This window comes from Amblyomma maculatum, chromosome 10 (genome assembly GCF_055883805.1).
Source record: "Amblyomma maculatum isolate TAMU_Amacu chromosome 10, ASM5588380v1, whole genome shotgun sequence".
Classification (NCBI taxonomy): domain Eukaryota; kingdom Metazoa; phylum Arthropoda; class Arachnida; order Ixodida; family Ixodidae; genus Amblyomma; species Amblyomma maculatum.
In genome coordinates this window covers 113,880,967-113,893,501 of record NC_139353.1, presented here as the reverse complement: position 1 = coordinate 113,893,501, position 12,535 = coordinate 113,880,967, and the positions used below count along the sequence as shown (strand labels likewise).

General features: G+C 51.7%; 1 pseudogene; it reads left to right on the top strand.

Annotated features, from left to right (window-relative positions):
* Positions 1-9,692: 9,692 nt before the first annotated feature.
* On the top strand, positions 9,693-11,580 carry LOC146177278 (uncharacterized; annotated as a pseudogene).
* Positions 11,581-12,535: the final 955 nt, after the last annotated feature.

The window sequence follows — 12,535 nt, the reverse complement described above, 5'->3', positions numbered from 1 at the left end:
CCCAGCACGATGTTCATCAATCGCATGAACGTGCTCGGTACATTAGACAAACTAAACGGGAGTCGAGTAAATTCGAAGAGCCCGCGGTGACTGGTGAATGCGGTTTTCTGAAAGTCACCTTCCGCCACCTCAATCTGCAGGTAACCTCTGCTTGCATCCAGGACTGTGAAGAACCTTGCGTTCCCTAACGCGTACATCACAGCCTCGATCGACTGGAAAGGGTACGCAACCATAGGCGTCAGTGAGTTGAGCTTTCGATAATCAACACACAGCATGACCGAACCATCTTTCTTTGGCGCTAGAACCACTGGGGACGCCCAGGGACTTTGTGAAGGTCTCACCGCGCCGGTATCTATCATCTCGTCAAGGGCGCTGTCGAGAAGCTGTCTCTTATGCGCGCTTAACGGCCGCGGGTTACATCTGAAAGGACGCGCATCACCCGTTTCGATCTCGTGCTGAAGCAAGTCGGTTCTGCCTGGTTTCTCTGTGAAGCAATCCGAAAACGGGAGTAAAGTTTCCACGAGCCTTCGGCGCTGACTACCGGTTCCTGAGAAGGACGCGATAATTGCTTCTAATGGGCTACCATTCAGTGTCGCGGGGGAGCTGTCTGCCACAAAAGCGTGGACGCTCGCTTGCTCAGCGACGCATTCCTGTTTGGGTGCGCTAACAAAGGGAATGAGGGGGGTGAAGGGGCTGTAGCGATAACCGTTCTCCCCCATGTCAAGCACAATGCCTTCGCTCGAAAGAAAATCTCTTCCTAGAATAACTGGTATGGTTAAGCCGGGCAGATAGACGAAGCGATGCCTCCGCTTCCTGCCGTCAAAACGCAGGACCAGACGTACCGCTCCTTCCGCTTTTGTCTTTCCTGCTGCTAAGCTCAAAGGGGTTTTGGCTGGCCTGACACGGATGTTACTTCTACGGCAGGCCTCGAAAACATCATCACCGACCAATGTCAGAGTTGAGCCCGTGTCAACGAGTGCTGAGTAGCTTTGACCAACTAACCGCACTAGCATAAAAGGGCTCGAGCGCGACAACATTCCTTGCGCTCTACAGGCGAGGGGGACAAAAGCCTCTGCGCCCCCGGGGCGGTCGCCCGGTGACGCGGCGTGGGAGTACATTTCCCCTTTTCCGCCGTGGCTACCACGAAATTCTCCCGCCGACGGCGACAGGCTGGTGTTACCAATTATGGCCGCCGGCGGTCCGCGTTTCCCTGCATACGCCTTGCTTGACACTCTCGTGCCACGTGGCCCGGCTGGTTGCAATTCCAGCAAAGCCGATCGTTCACCTGCCGCGCGGTCGGGGGATGCCGCGTTCCACAAAGCGGCTGGGGACGTCTTTCCCCTCTCTCCGCGCCTGTGCGGACGTCGCTGGCGAGCCCAGCTCGACGCCGCTGCTCGAACGCGTACGGGTCAAGAGCGCGAGGAATCGCGGAGCCTTCCGCTGGCCTTTCCTGCCCAACCAGCATTACGTCTGCGCCTCTGGCGCGCGGCACGGAGTCTTGGCCTCCGGCTCAGGCGCATCGCGGCTCTAGCAATTCGGTTGGCCTGGGGGGTGGCTGGTAGCGCAATTCAGCGAGTAAATCCGCCTGTACTACCTTCGCTTCCTGTGCTAGGGCCTCGATGTTTGCAAAACCACGTCCCCGCAAATACGGCTTGAAGCGCGGAAGGCATTGCCTCATCACACGCGTGACCTGTTCTAGATCGGTTGCCGTGGGATCTGCCCTCTTGTAGAGCTCCTGCATTGCGCGTACATACTCGAGAAGGCTCTCCTCTGGGTGCTGTGTCCGCAAAGCTAGCTCCTCAAGCATCCGGCGCTCGTAATCGGGCGGCAAGAACTCGGCGCGGAAGTGATCTGTGAAGTCTGCCATCGACTGGAAGGCGGGCTGGCAGCGTCTCCACCGCGCCGCGCTCTCAATAAGTGCCACGGGGATTACCTGCGCTAGCACCACGTCGTCTGGGGAACCCAGTGCCGTCTGATAATCCTCGAGTTCTTGCAAGAACTCGTGGACTGACTTCACGTCCGTGTAGCCGGAAAAGGAGGGAACCTCTACGTTTATCCGCGGACGCGAGACTGTCGCCGCAGCTGTGGCTTGGTTGGCGCTAGCCACCAAACCGAGCTGACGGGTGAACACCGACAACACTTCGTTCATCTGCCTCATCAGGGCGACCGCATCGGTAACCTGCGCAGACTCTACCGCGTCCTTTACCTCACTTCCGGACGCACTAGCGTCCGAAGCGGCGGACCTATCTGGCACGTCTTTTCTCGGAGGCATTGCACTCAACAACTAAGGCCGGCCGGGAGTCTAAACGCGCACGACTACCACCTAGCCCGCATCAAGAGGCTAGTCACAAAGACTAAACACTTCATAAAACTAACATATGCACAAAAAAAAATTAAAACACAAACCGCCCGACACTAACAAACACACACATAACCCAAAACAAAATAAAAAACTGTACAAACACTACTATACTACACTCCGTGTCATCTGCACACACGATAGCCCTAAACTCAAAATGGCGTCGCGCCTAACATAATCAGAATGCATTCTGAAAGAAGCAAGGACGTTAGACAAAGTAGTGCACTACCTTGGCCTTAGGTTATAGCGTCGGTTGCGAACCGGGTTGCTACCTGCATCGTTTCGAGCTTCCCCCGCTTCGCAGTTATCGTCCTTGCGAAGGTGGTAAGCTTTCAAGTCTGCGACGTGCACCGGACCAGCGGTTTCACCGCTCGCCAAAAACCGCAGCTGGTAGGTGAGTGGCGTAGTCCGTGCGGTAAATTCGAACGGTCCAACCCACTTGTGCGCTAGCGACGCGGCGAAACCACGCGCTGCGTTACTAAGCGGGTGCGTTCTTTTCGGTACCAAGTCGCCCGTGTTGAAAACGACGTGACGACGACTTTGTTGTACTGATCTGCTTGCTCCATGCGCGCGACATTGAGGTTTTCACGAGCCGCGCGCTGCGCTGCCTCAAGGCGCTCGCGGAGCTTTGCCGCGTACTGTGTAAGCCGAGGGGGCGCGGGCCCCGCCGCGTCAAGTAGGGCGTTCTCTAGCGGAAAAGCGATCTCTTTCCCAAAATTCAAATAAGCAGGTGTCATACCCACCGACCTGTTCACGGTTGTTCTAGTGGCGAAAGCCAGTTCGGACAACCGTGAGTCCCAATCTCTGTGCTGCTCGGTCGTCGCAACCAGCATACTCTTAACATTCCGATTCACTCTCTCGGTTATGTTGCTCTGAGCGTGGTAGGGACTCGTTTTCCTGTGGCGGATTTGAAGCGCCCGACAGGAATCAACAAAGACTGCTTGTGAAATACGAAGCATTGTCTGTAATGAGGTCAGAAGGGAAACGGAAACGAGTGAATGTCTCCAACAGTTTCTCCCAAATCCGTTCTGACACAAGCTTCCTAAGGGGGAAAACCTCAACCCACTTGGAATAGTGGTCCGTTATTACCAGGATATATTGGTGTCCGCGCGCGGAGCGAGGGAGGGGTCCCATGATATCGCACGCGACCACTTGCCATGGATAGTTGCTAACTACCGGCTTCATCATGCCAGCGGGTTTCCCCGCCCGAGGCTTGGCTACCTGGCAAACAGGACATGTACGGGCGTAACCCACGTTGGGCGCCAGTTGTGGGCGATTCCTCTGCCCGAGGCATGCGCACGACAAACACACAGTGGGCCGTATAGCAAACATCCTTTATCTCACGTTAAGCGTGGGCGTCGTCGAGGTTGTCCGGGGTCGTCGTCCGGGTGGCTGCGGGTAGTTTCCGTGGAGAGAGCCGGGAGCGAAGCAGGAGCGACGAGCCAGGGATGAAGAAGAGCGAGACGGCGGCGCGTGCCTTCTTTTATAGCCCCCTCGCGCGGGACCGGTTATCCCCGAGCGAGCGGGGAGAGTGAAACGGGCACCGCGCAGGGAGCATTGGGAAGTGGCGCGGCCTTCGAATGCGCGCGCGCCACGAGCCCTACAGCCCTTAAGTATATTCCCCCATTCAGTGTAGTGTAGTCAGCCACAGGTACTGTCTTGTGCGCGCATGGCATGGTGGTGCAGGGGTTAGGCGCATAACTGCTGTTATGGATGCGGTAATGAACCCGGCCGCTTGGGCCGCTTTTCGATGTGTCGAAAAGAAGTTGCCCGTGAGCTGTGCGATGCCACTTCAATTTAAAAAGCCCTGGGCAGTGGAAATTTCCGGAGCTCTCCACACGTCGTATCTCATAGTGTTGAGTCGCTTGGGGAAGTAAAACCCCAAAATCCAAACCATATCTTATGCACCTGTAAGAGATAGAGCCTAGCGCCATGCAACTGTACAGCCGTCTGACAAGCGTTGATAGCGAATTTAAGTCGCACAGTTTACATATCCTGTTGGGCCAAGGCGACTGCTGTGGACATCTCTGAAAGTGACAAGGCGAAGACTTTCTTCTGTATGCCTAAAGCAGCTTCGTGCAGATGCTGGCGAATTCTTTTATCACCGTAAGAACAGGAGGAATATTGCTCACCTGGTTTCGGTAAACGGTGAAAAGCACCCGTTGCATGAAAAGAAAAAGGGAATACACACTGACCGTGGGAATAATTATATCCCACTAGGCCGTGGTTCTCCGCTAATGTGTCAATCGTCTCAACCTTGTGATGTATGCCGCATTACAAACACTGTAGGCTTTCATAGTGTTTTCTTCAGCCATGTGACCACAAACGTACCCTGTGGTGTTCACTGTGCAGCAACAGACGCTCAAGTATTCTTCACCTAAAACCAGGTGCATTTCACATATTTCTGTTTCCACTATTTGGATGTCCTGACTAAATTGTTTTGGTGCGAAAGCATTAAGCTAATTTCTGCACGGCAGCCTTCACTGCTGTCGTTGATCTTAGCCGCTGTAATGCTATTGGGAATGTGAGGCAGTAAACGAAAAGCTAGGTTAGTAACGTATGAGAAACGTCCCTTGAGTACCCGGGCATTACTCTGCCTTACTCTAATGTAGCAGTTCTACCAAGTGCTCTTTTACTATTCTCTACTATTCTCTTCTAGAATCAGGCATCAATGACTCATGTAATGGACATAGGCCTTAAAAACTAACAATGTCCTTGGTGCGCCGTTTATGACGTTGGCATCTGTTAACTGAGGTTGGTCTCTACAGTCGCACAGCTCAACTTGCTTTCATCTTGATTCTGAGGACAGCAGCCCCAGAAATTATTTAGCAGCCTGCTGCTACCTTTGTGCAGTATATTGTTACGGGGAAGTTGAGCTTGTAGCAGAGGGCGGACACGGAAAACAAGGCTTTCAAAGAGCCTCTCAGCTTCTAAAAGCTGAGAGACTGCGAGTCGGTTGCGAGCAACAACGCGGGCAGCATCAGCTCGGGCTATGGCGTCACGAGCATATGAGCTGGCAGTGGTGACTGACGGGAGCAGGCTGTCACACGGAAGCAGAGGTTTACGGCCGTATAGAAGATAGAAGGGGGAGTAGCAGGTAGTGTCGTGACGCGACGAATTGTAAGCGAATGTCACAAATCGCAGCGTTATGTCCCAGTCACGGTGGTCATCAGAAACGTGCATAGACAACATGTCAGTTAGTGTCCGGTTAAGGCATTCGGTAAGCCCGTTCGTCTGTGGATGGTAGGCAGGCGTGAAAGAATGACGAACGTTGCACAGCCGTAGGATCTCGTCGACTATACGAGCCAGAAAGCAACGGCCACGGTCGGTGAGCAGTTGGCGGGGAGCTCCATGGACGAGTATAACGTCGTTGAGGAGGAAAGCAGCGACATCAGTTGCACAACTGGTTGGTATTGCTCGTGTGACCGCGTAGCGTGTAATGTAATCAGTGGCCACCGCAATCCATTTGTTCCCCGATGCGAACGCTGGAAAAGGCCCTAGAAGATCCAGACCCACTCGAGAAAATGGGTCTATGGGGATTTCGATTGGCTGCAAAAGTCCAGCTGGTAAAACTGATGGCTTTTTCCGGCGTTGACAGCGGTCACAAGCAGCTACGTAGCGGCGGACTGTGCAAAATAGGCCTGGCCAAAAGAACCGACGGCGCACACTGTCGTATGTGCGAGAGACGCCTAGATGACCCGCTGTAGGAACGTCGTGAAGCTGTTGAAGGACGGCTGAGCGTAGGTGCTGAGGGACTGCTAGTAGAAGGTCGGAGCCATCAGGTCGCATATTGTGCCGGTATAAGGTGCCGTCGTGGAGCACAAACAAACGAAGGGATGGGTCATGGCGATCGGCGCTGGGGCGATTGATAATTTCGCGAAGCTGAGGGTCCTGGCGTTGCTCACGGCGAATGCTGGAGAAATCAGAAATAGAGAGCACGCAAGCGTCATTGTCACATTCAGGTTGATTTGGTGGGTAGACTGGATGACGGGACAGGCAATCGGCGTCTCGATTCAACTGGCCAGACGTATAAACTACTGAAAAATTCTACTCCTGAAGGCGCAAGGCCCAACGTCCAAGGCGGCCAGCAGGGTCTTTGGGTGCGGAAAGCCAACAAAATGCGTGATGGTCAGTGACTACTGTGAATGGCCGCCCATACAAGTAAGGGCGGAACTTCGTAATGACACAAACTAGGGCTAAGCACTCAGGTTAATTGATGGAAAAATTCTGTTCAGCAGCAGAGAGGGGTCGGCTGGCATAGGCGATGACGTGAGGTAAACCGAGCTGACGTTGTGCGAGAACGGCACCAATTCCATGAACACTTGCATCGGTGCGTACTTCTGTGGGCGCTGACGGATTGAAGTGGGCCAAAACTGGTGGACCGGTGAGGTGGGCAATAAGAGCGACGAAGGCGGCGATTGTTCGTGGAGCCAGGTAAAGGAGACCTCTTTTTTCAGAAGCTGCGTGAGCGGATGGGCTATTTCTGCGAAGTTTGGTACAAATCGCCGGAAATATTAGCAAAGTCCGAGAAAGCTACGCATGTCGCTGCTAGATTTCGGTATAGGGAAATCCCTTACAGCGCGAATTTTGTCGGGGTCCGGCAGGATGCCATGGGTGTTGACTAAATGTCCTAGGACCTTGGGTTCCCGGCGACCAAAGGTACACTTCTTGGAGTTCAACTGAAGGCCAGCTCGTCGGAAGACGCCAAGAATAGCCGAAACACGATGGAGGTGGCCTTCAAAGGTTGGGGAAAATACGATGACGTCATCGAGGTAGCACAGACATGTGGTCCATTTGAGCCCGCGTAATAAGGAGTCCATCATAAGCTCGAATGTCACAGGGGCATTACATAAGCCGAAAGGCATCGCCTTGAATTGGTAGAGGCCATTTGGGGTGACAAAAGCCGTCTTTTCACGATCTCTTTCGTCAACAGAGATCTGCCAATATCCAGAACGGAGATCGATTGAGGAGAAGTAGTTGGCACCATGCAGGCAGTCGAGAGAGTCATCGATCCTTGGCAGAGGGTACACGTCTTTCTTGGTTATCTTGTTTAGGTGTCTATAATCAACGCAAAACCTCCAGCTGTTGTCTTTAATTTTAACGAGTACTACCGGAGACGCCCAGGGGCTACTCGACGGCTCAATAATGTTGCTTGCCAACATTTTTTCTTCTTCTTCCTGAATGATCCTGCGTTCGGAAAGAGCAACTCTGTAAGGCCGTCGATGAATAGGTCGGGCATCTCCAGTATCAATACGATATGTGACGACGGACGTTTGGCCCAGGGATCTGTGACCGAAATAAAAAATGTCGCTGTATGACCGCAAAAGGCCGACAAGGGCGCTGGCATATTCGGGACGCAGGTCAAAGGCAACCATGGCTGAGATGCGGTCCTCCGGACTATGTGATGGGACAGGTTGTGCAGGTACGTCGGCGTGACGGTCGGACAGCACTGCAGAAATAGTAAAGCTGCACAAGTGTGACAGCTCGGCAAGGAAAATGCCCACCGGGAGAACTTGCGAAGACATGCTGAAGGTGGCTACGGGAATGTAGGTGAGGTTATTCTCGACGTGTACAATCTTATGAGGTAGGACGATGTTGCGCTGTAGAGTGACGTCGGTGATGGGGTTGAAAACGTAGTCGCCGTCAGGAAGGGAGGGAAAGGTAACATGGGCACGTATACTGCCGCCTCGGGAGGTAGGCGAGTAAATTTACTGGAGCGGAGGCGAGGCTGGGAATGGTCAGCACTGGGGTCGTGAACACAATAGGGCAGGGCTAGGCGCAGAAGTTCGGAGGAACAGTCAATGAGAGCGGAATGAGCTGTTAAAAAGTCTAGGCCTAAAATCACGTCTTGAGGACAAGTAGTAAGGACGGCGAAGAGCACAGGGACGTGGTGGCCGGCGGTGCTAACGCGTGCAGTGCACATTCCGATGATGGCAGCAGTGTTTCCATCAGCAACACGAACTGTAGAAGTGTTAGCGGGCGTAAGAACTTTTTTGATGTGCTGGCGGAACGACGAACTAAGAACTGAAATATGGGCTCCAGTGTCAATGAGAGCGGGCACAGGGACTCGATCTACGAGGACATTGATCAGGTTGCGGCGTGGTGCGATGGTCGAAACACAGTTGGCTGTCCGGGTTGGTAACGCAGCGTCACGTCCGGGCGCTGCGTTGCCTAGTTTCCCGTGTAGGTGCCTTGGTACGTTGGGGACAAGCTGCGGCGATGAGTAGGTGATCGGGAATGGTGGGCTTGAGGCGATGGAGAACGGCTAGGACGACGGTCCTGCTATATGTTCTCAGTACGAAAATTATGCTGGGGTGACAGAAACGCGTCGTGGTGCATAACAGTTATGGCGGACAGGGCTGTAATTGGGTTGAGAGGGGGAGCCGGACGGCTGCGGCAAATAGCGGGACGTATGGCCAGCTCGACAGCAGACAAAGCAAATAGGCCTATCGTCAGATGTGCGCCACTCCGCAGGATTGCGGATAGGGTAGCGCGGTGTGTATGGCGGGGTTGTGGCAGCAGCAGCAACCACTGGGATTGGCTGTGATGCAGTGGGTGGTGGGTTAGGATTTGAAACGAGACCCACATTAGAGAATTCTTGGCGGACAACAGCCTGTATCATAGCTATTGTTGCCTGTGAAGGAGGTGACGTATGTGTAACAGGAGTCAAGGCCTCGATTTCCCTGCGGACGATGGTAGTGAGGTTATTCTGACTTGAAGGCTGCTGTAACGTGGGTAAGTCATCACATGAGGATGTAGTCGCCGTGTTGGGAAGGCGCTGAAACCGATGGACGATGCGGCGCTGCTTCGCCTGTTCGAAACGGCGACAGACTTGCAGGACTGAGTACACCGTAGAGCAGTCTTTGCAGAGAAGCATACTGAATGCGTCATCAGCGATACCCTTAAGTATATGGCCCACTTTATCATCTTCGGTCATGGAGGTATTCACCTTTCGACACAGTGCGAGACTGTCCTGTATGTAGGCCAGGTATAATTCGGTTGAAGATTGAGCCCGAGTAGCCAGGTCTTTTTTGGCTGCCAGAGCCAGCGCCCTCTAGAATATTATCAGGCCTGCTCACTTCTCTGGTCGTGGCCTCTGACGTCACTCAGTTTTGACCGACGCCTCCTCTCGCGCGGACGGGCCCACGCCGTTCGCGAGAGCAAGATTTGCTAAGCCTGACGCGGACTATCGCGGCATGCCGGTGCCTTTTTGAGCTGGTTCTGTTTGCGACTGGAGAAGACGTGTTTGTCTGCGTTTGTGAACTGGTGTGTGGTGATGTGAAACGTTTCGTTCGCTGAATATTCGCGTAGTGTACCCCTGCAAACTGTCGTAATGGGGCGATGCTGCGTGCCCAACTGTCGCGGCAATTACGACAATGGGTCGAAGGTTCGAGTGTCCTCGTTCCCAAAGGACGACCGAAGAGCAAAGTGGGAGCGTGCTGTTCGTCGAGATGACGTCGATATCCGTTCTCTCCGTGATCCGAAGGTATGTGTACGTCTATACTACTTTTGGGTCATATTAAAAGCACCACCTCCAACATGTCCGGTTCTTGCTCTACTATAACGATATAATAACGAGTGCGCTTTTGACTTGCCAGCCAGCATAAGCCTTCACATTGTAATGTCTGTTTATTTCTTTCCAGAAATGTTCGCTTCAACTGCGGCACTTTGCTGTAATGAGACACGATATCTTCATAATGCCGCATGCATGCCTTGAGAGATGTTTTTTCCTGAAGAGAATATAATGATTTCTTGTGCGCTTTTTACTTGCCAGTCACTAAGACTTGACATTGTCACGGGTGTTTACTTCTCTTCTGTAACGTTCGCTTTGACTGCGGCGCTTTATTGTGATGAGACGCGCTATCGCTATAAAATCGCACAAGTCTTGAGTGGTGTCGTTTTTTTCCAGGGGCGCCAGGACGTATTATCAGTTCACGCACACGCGCGAAGTAATTTGTAGATTGTTCTGGAATCTATTTGCTAGTCAGCGCGCTTCGTCGATAACGACCAGCGTGGGCTAAAAAAAAAAATAACCGACTGTCGAAGGATAAAAAGCGTCATAAAATACAGAGTGTCTTTTCATGTTTACACGGTCCCCTTCATTATTGCTTAGAGATATGTACATCAGCCGCATTTTTATCCATGTAGACACCTTAAATAGCCTCTTTTTTATAGCTTAGTAAGTGAGGTGGATGTGAAGAAAAAGGGCCTGTATTATACCGTTTATTTTTTTTTTAATGGTTTGCAGGTGTGCGAGCTCCATTTCAAGGCCGAGTACTTAAGGACGACTACTACGTACAGCGATCCAAGAACCGGCAGGGCAATAGAAGCTCCCATGGGCGCTACTCGGCTTACTCAGGACGCAGTGCCGACCATTTTTCCAAATGCCCCTGCTTATTTGAGCGAATGCGCACCAGTGCGCCAGGAGCCAGAGGCAAAGAGGAAACGCCGCGAGGCATCGCATCTAGAAGAAGCTATTCGGCAGTCCTTATCGCACGAAGTACAAGAGCGCCAAAATAAGCTTCAGTCATATGAAGACTTTGTATCGCCCCTACGGAGCCTCGATCTCTCCACCTACTGGATGTCAGCAAAAACAGAGCATGCTGTTCTCTTTGTTCACATAGAGGGTGAAGATCCACCAGACGTCGAACGATCTGTGATTGTTGGCAAGAACATGGAGGTAACGGCCTTCTGGAGGAAAGTGAAAGTGCCTGTAAAGGACCTGCTCATCTCGTGTAAGCTGGACGATCTGCGCTGCCTTCAGACTGCACTAGACAGTATGAGAAGTTACAAGGCTCCAGACATTTGCGACAAGGATGAAAAAGTCAAAGCGAGTTTCAGCTTGCTTTTCTCTTTGCTGGACAGCCTCAGGTGTGATGATCTTTTGCCGCAAGAAAAAACAGAAGCACTCGGCTTTATAAAAGAGAAACTTGACCTATTGCACAAGAAGGACCATTCAGCACGGTACTCTGCTGAGCTTTTAATATTCTCCAGTATTCTATACACTGTTTCCCCACACGCCTACCGATTCATTCGCAGTGCTGGCAAATTATGCACTGCCCCATCGATCTACACTCAAGCGTATCTGTTCGCAATACAACATCAACCCAGCGAATGAGCAGGACGACGAAGGGTTTTTACGTTATGTGAAGAAGCGATCAAGCCTCCTGAAACCGCATGAAAAGATTGTCACTATAATGATGGACGAGATCCATATTTAGCCGTACTTCGAGTACAAAGGTGGATCGGTGACGGGGGCAGCTTCAAATTCTTCCGAAGCAGCCAAAACTGCGCATGGTTTTATGACGCAGTCCTTGCTGTCATCACAAAAGGAGGTCGAACACATTGTGCCAGTATCGAACATTGAAGCGGTCCAATTGCACGCAGTCCTAAGAAAGACAATATTGGAGCTCGAGAATGCAGGGCTTACTGTCATAGCAGTAATAACAGATAACAATTCCATAAATAGAAAAGTGATGTCCTTGTTTTCTAAAACACGAACAGTTGACATCGTGTACCCTCACCCAGTGGACGATTCACGACCCCTTTTATATGTAGTAGACCCAGTCCACCTTCTGAAGTGCATACGAAACAACTGGTTGAACCAGATGAATTCAGGAACGTGCATCTTCTACCCTGAATTTCCTAGTGGATCTCCGTTAGTTCGGGTTAATAGAGCCTCTTTCAAAGCTCTTCGAGACTTGCACGCTTCGGAGCAACACAGCGTCGCAAAGTTTGGTTATGGATTGAGCTACAAATCACTGCATCCATCCAACATTGAGCGCCAGAATGTGAAGCTGGTTTGAAAAGTTTTCAGTTCATTTCTGTTGGAGGCTCTAAATATGCGCGGAAACGAGCTTAATTTGAACTACGCCGCAGGGACAGCGCATTTCATTGACCTAATACTGAAGTGGTGGCATGTCCCAGTCGAAAAAACTACAGAACTGTGTCAAAAATACGACAAAATATACTGTAGTTCTGTCGTAACTATCAGATTTGTCTGTAGTTCTGTAGTACTTTTCTGTAGTTCTGTAGTCTTTCTGTAGTATATTTCTGTTGTCTGTAGTTCTGTAGCACTTTTCTGTTGTAACTACAGAAATTTCTGACGTTACTACAAAATGTTCTTTTGTCACAACAGGTTTCCCGTCAAAAACCGCACAGAAATCCTGTCGTAAC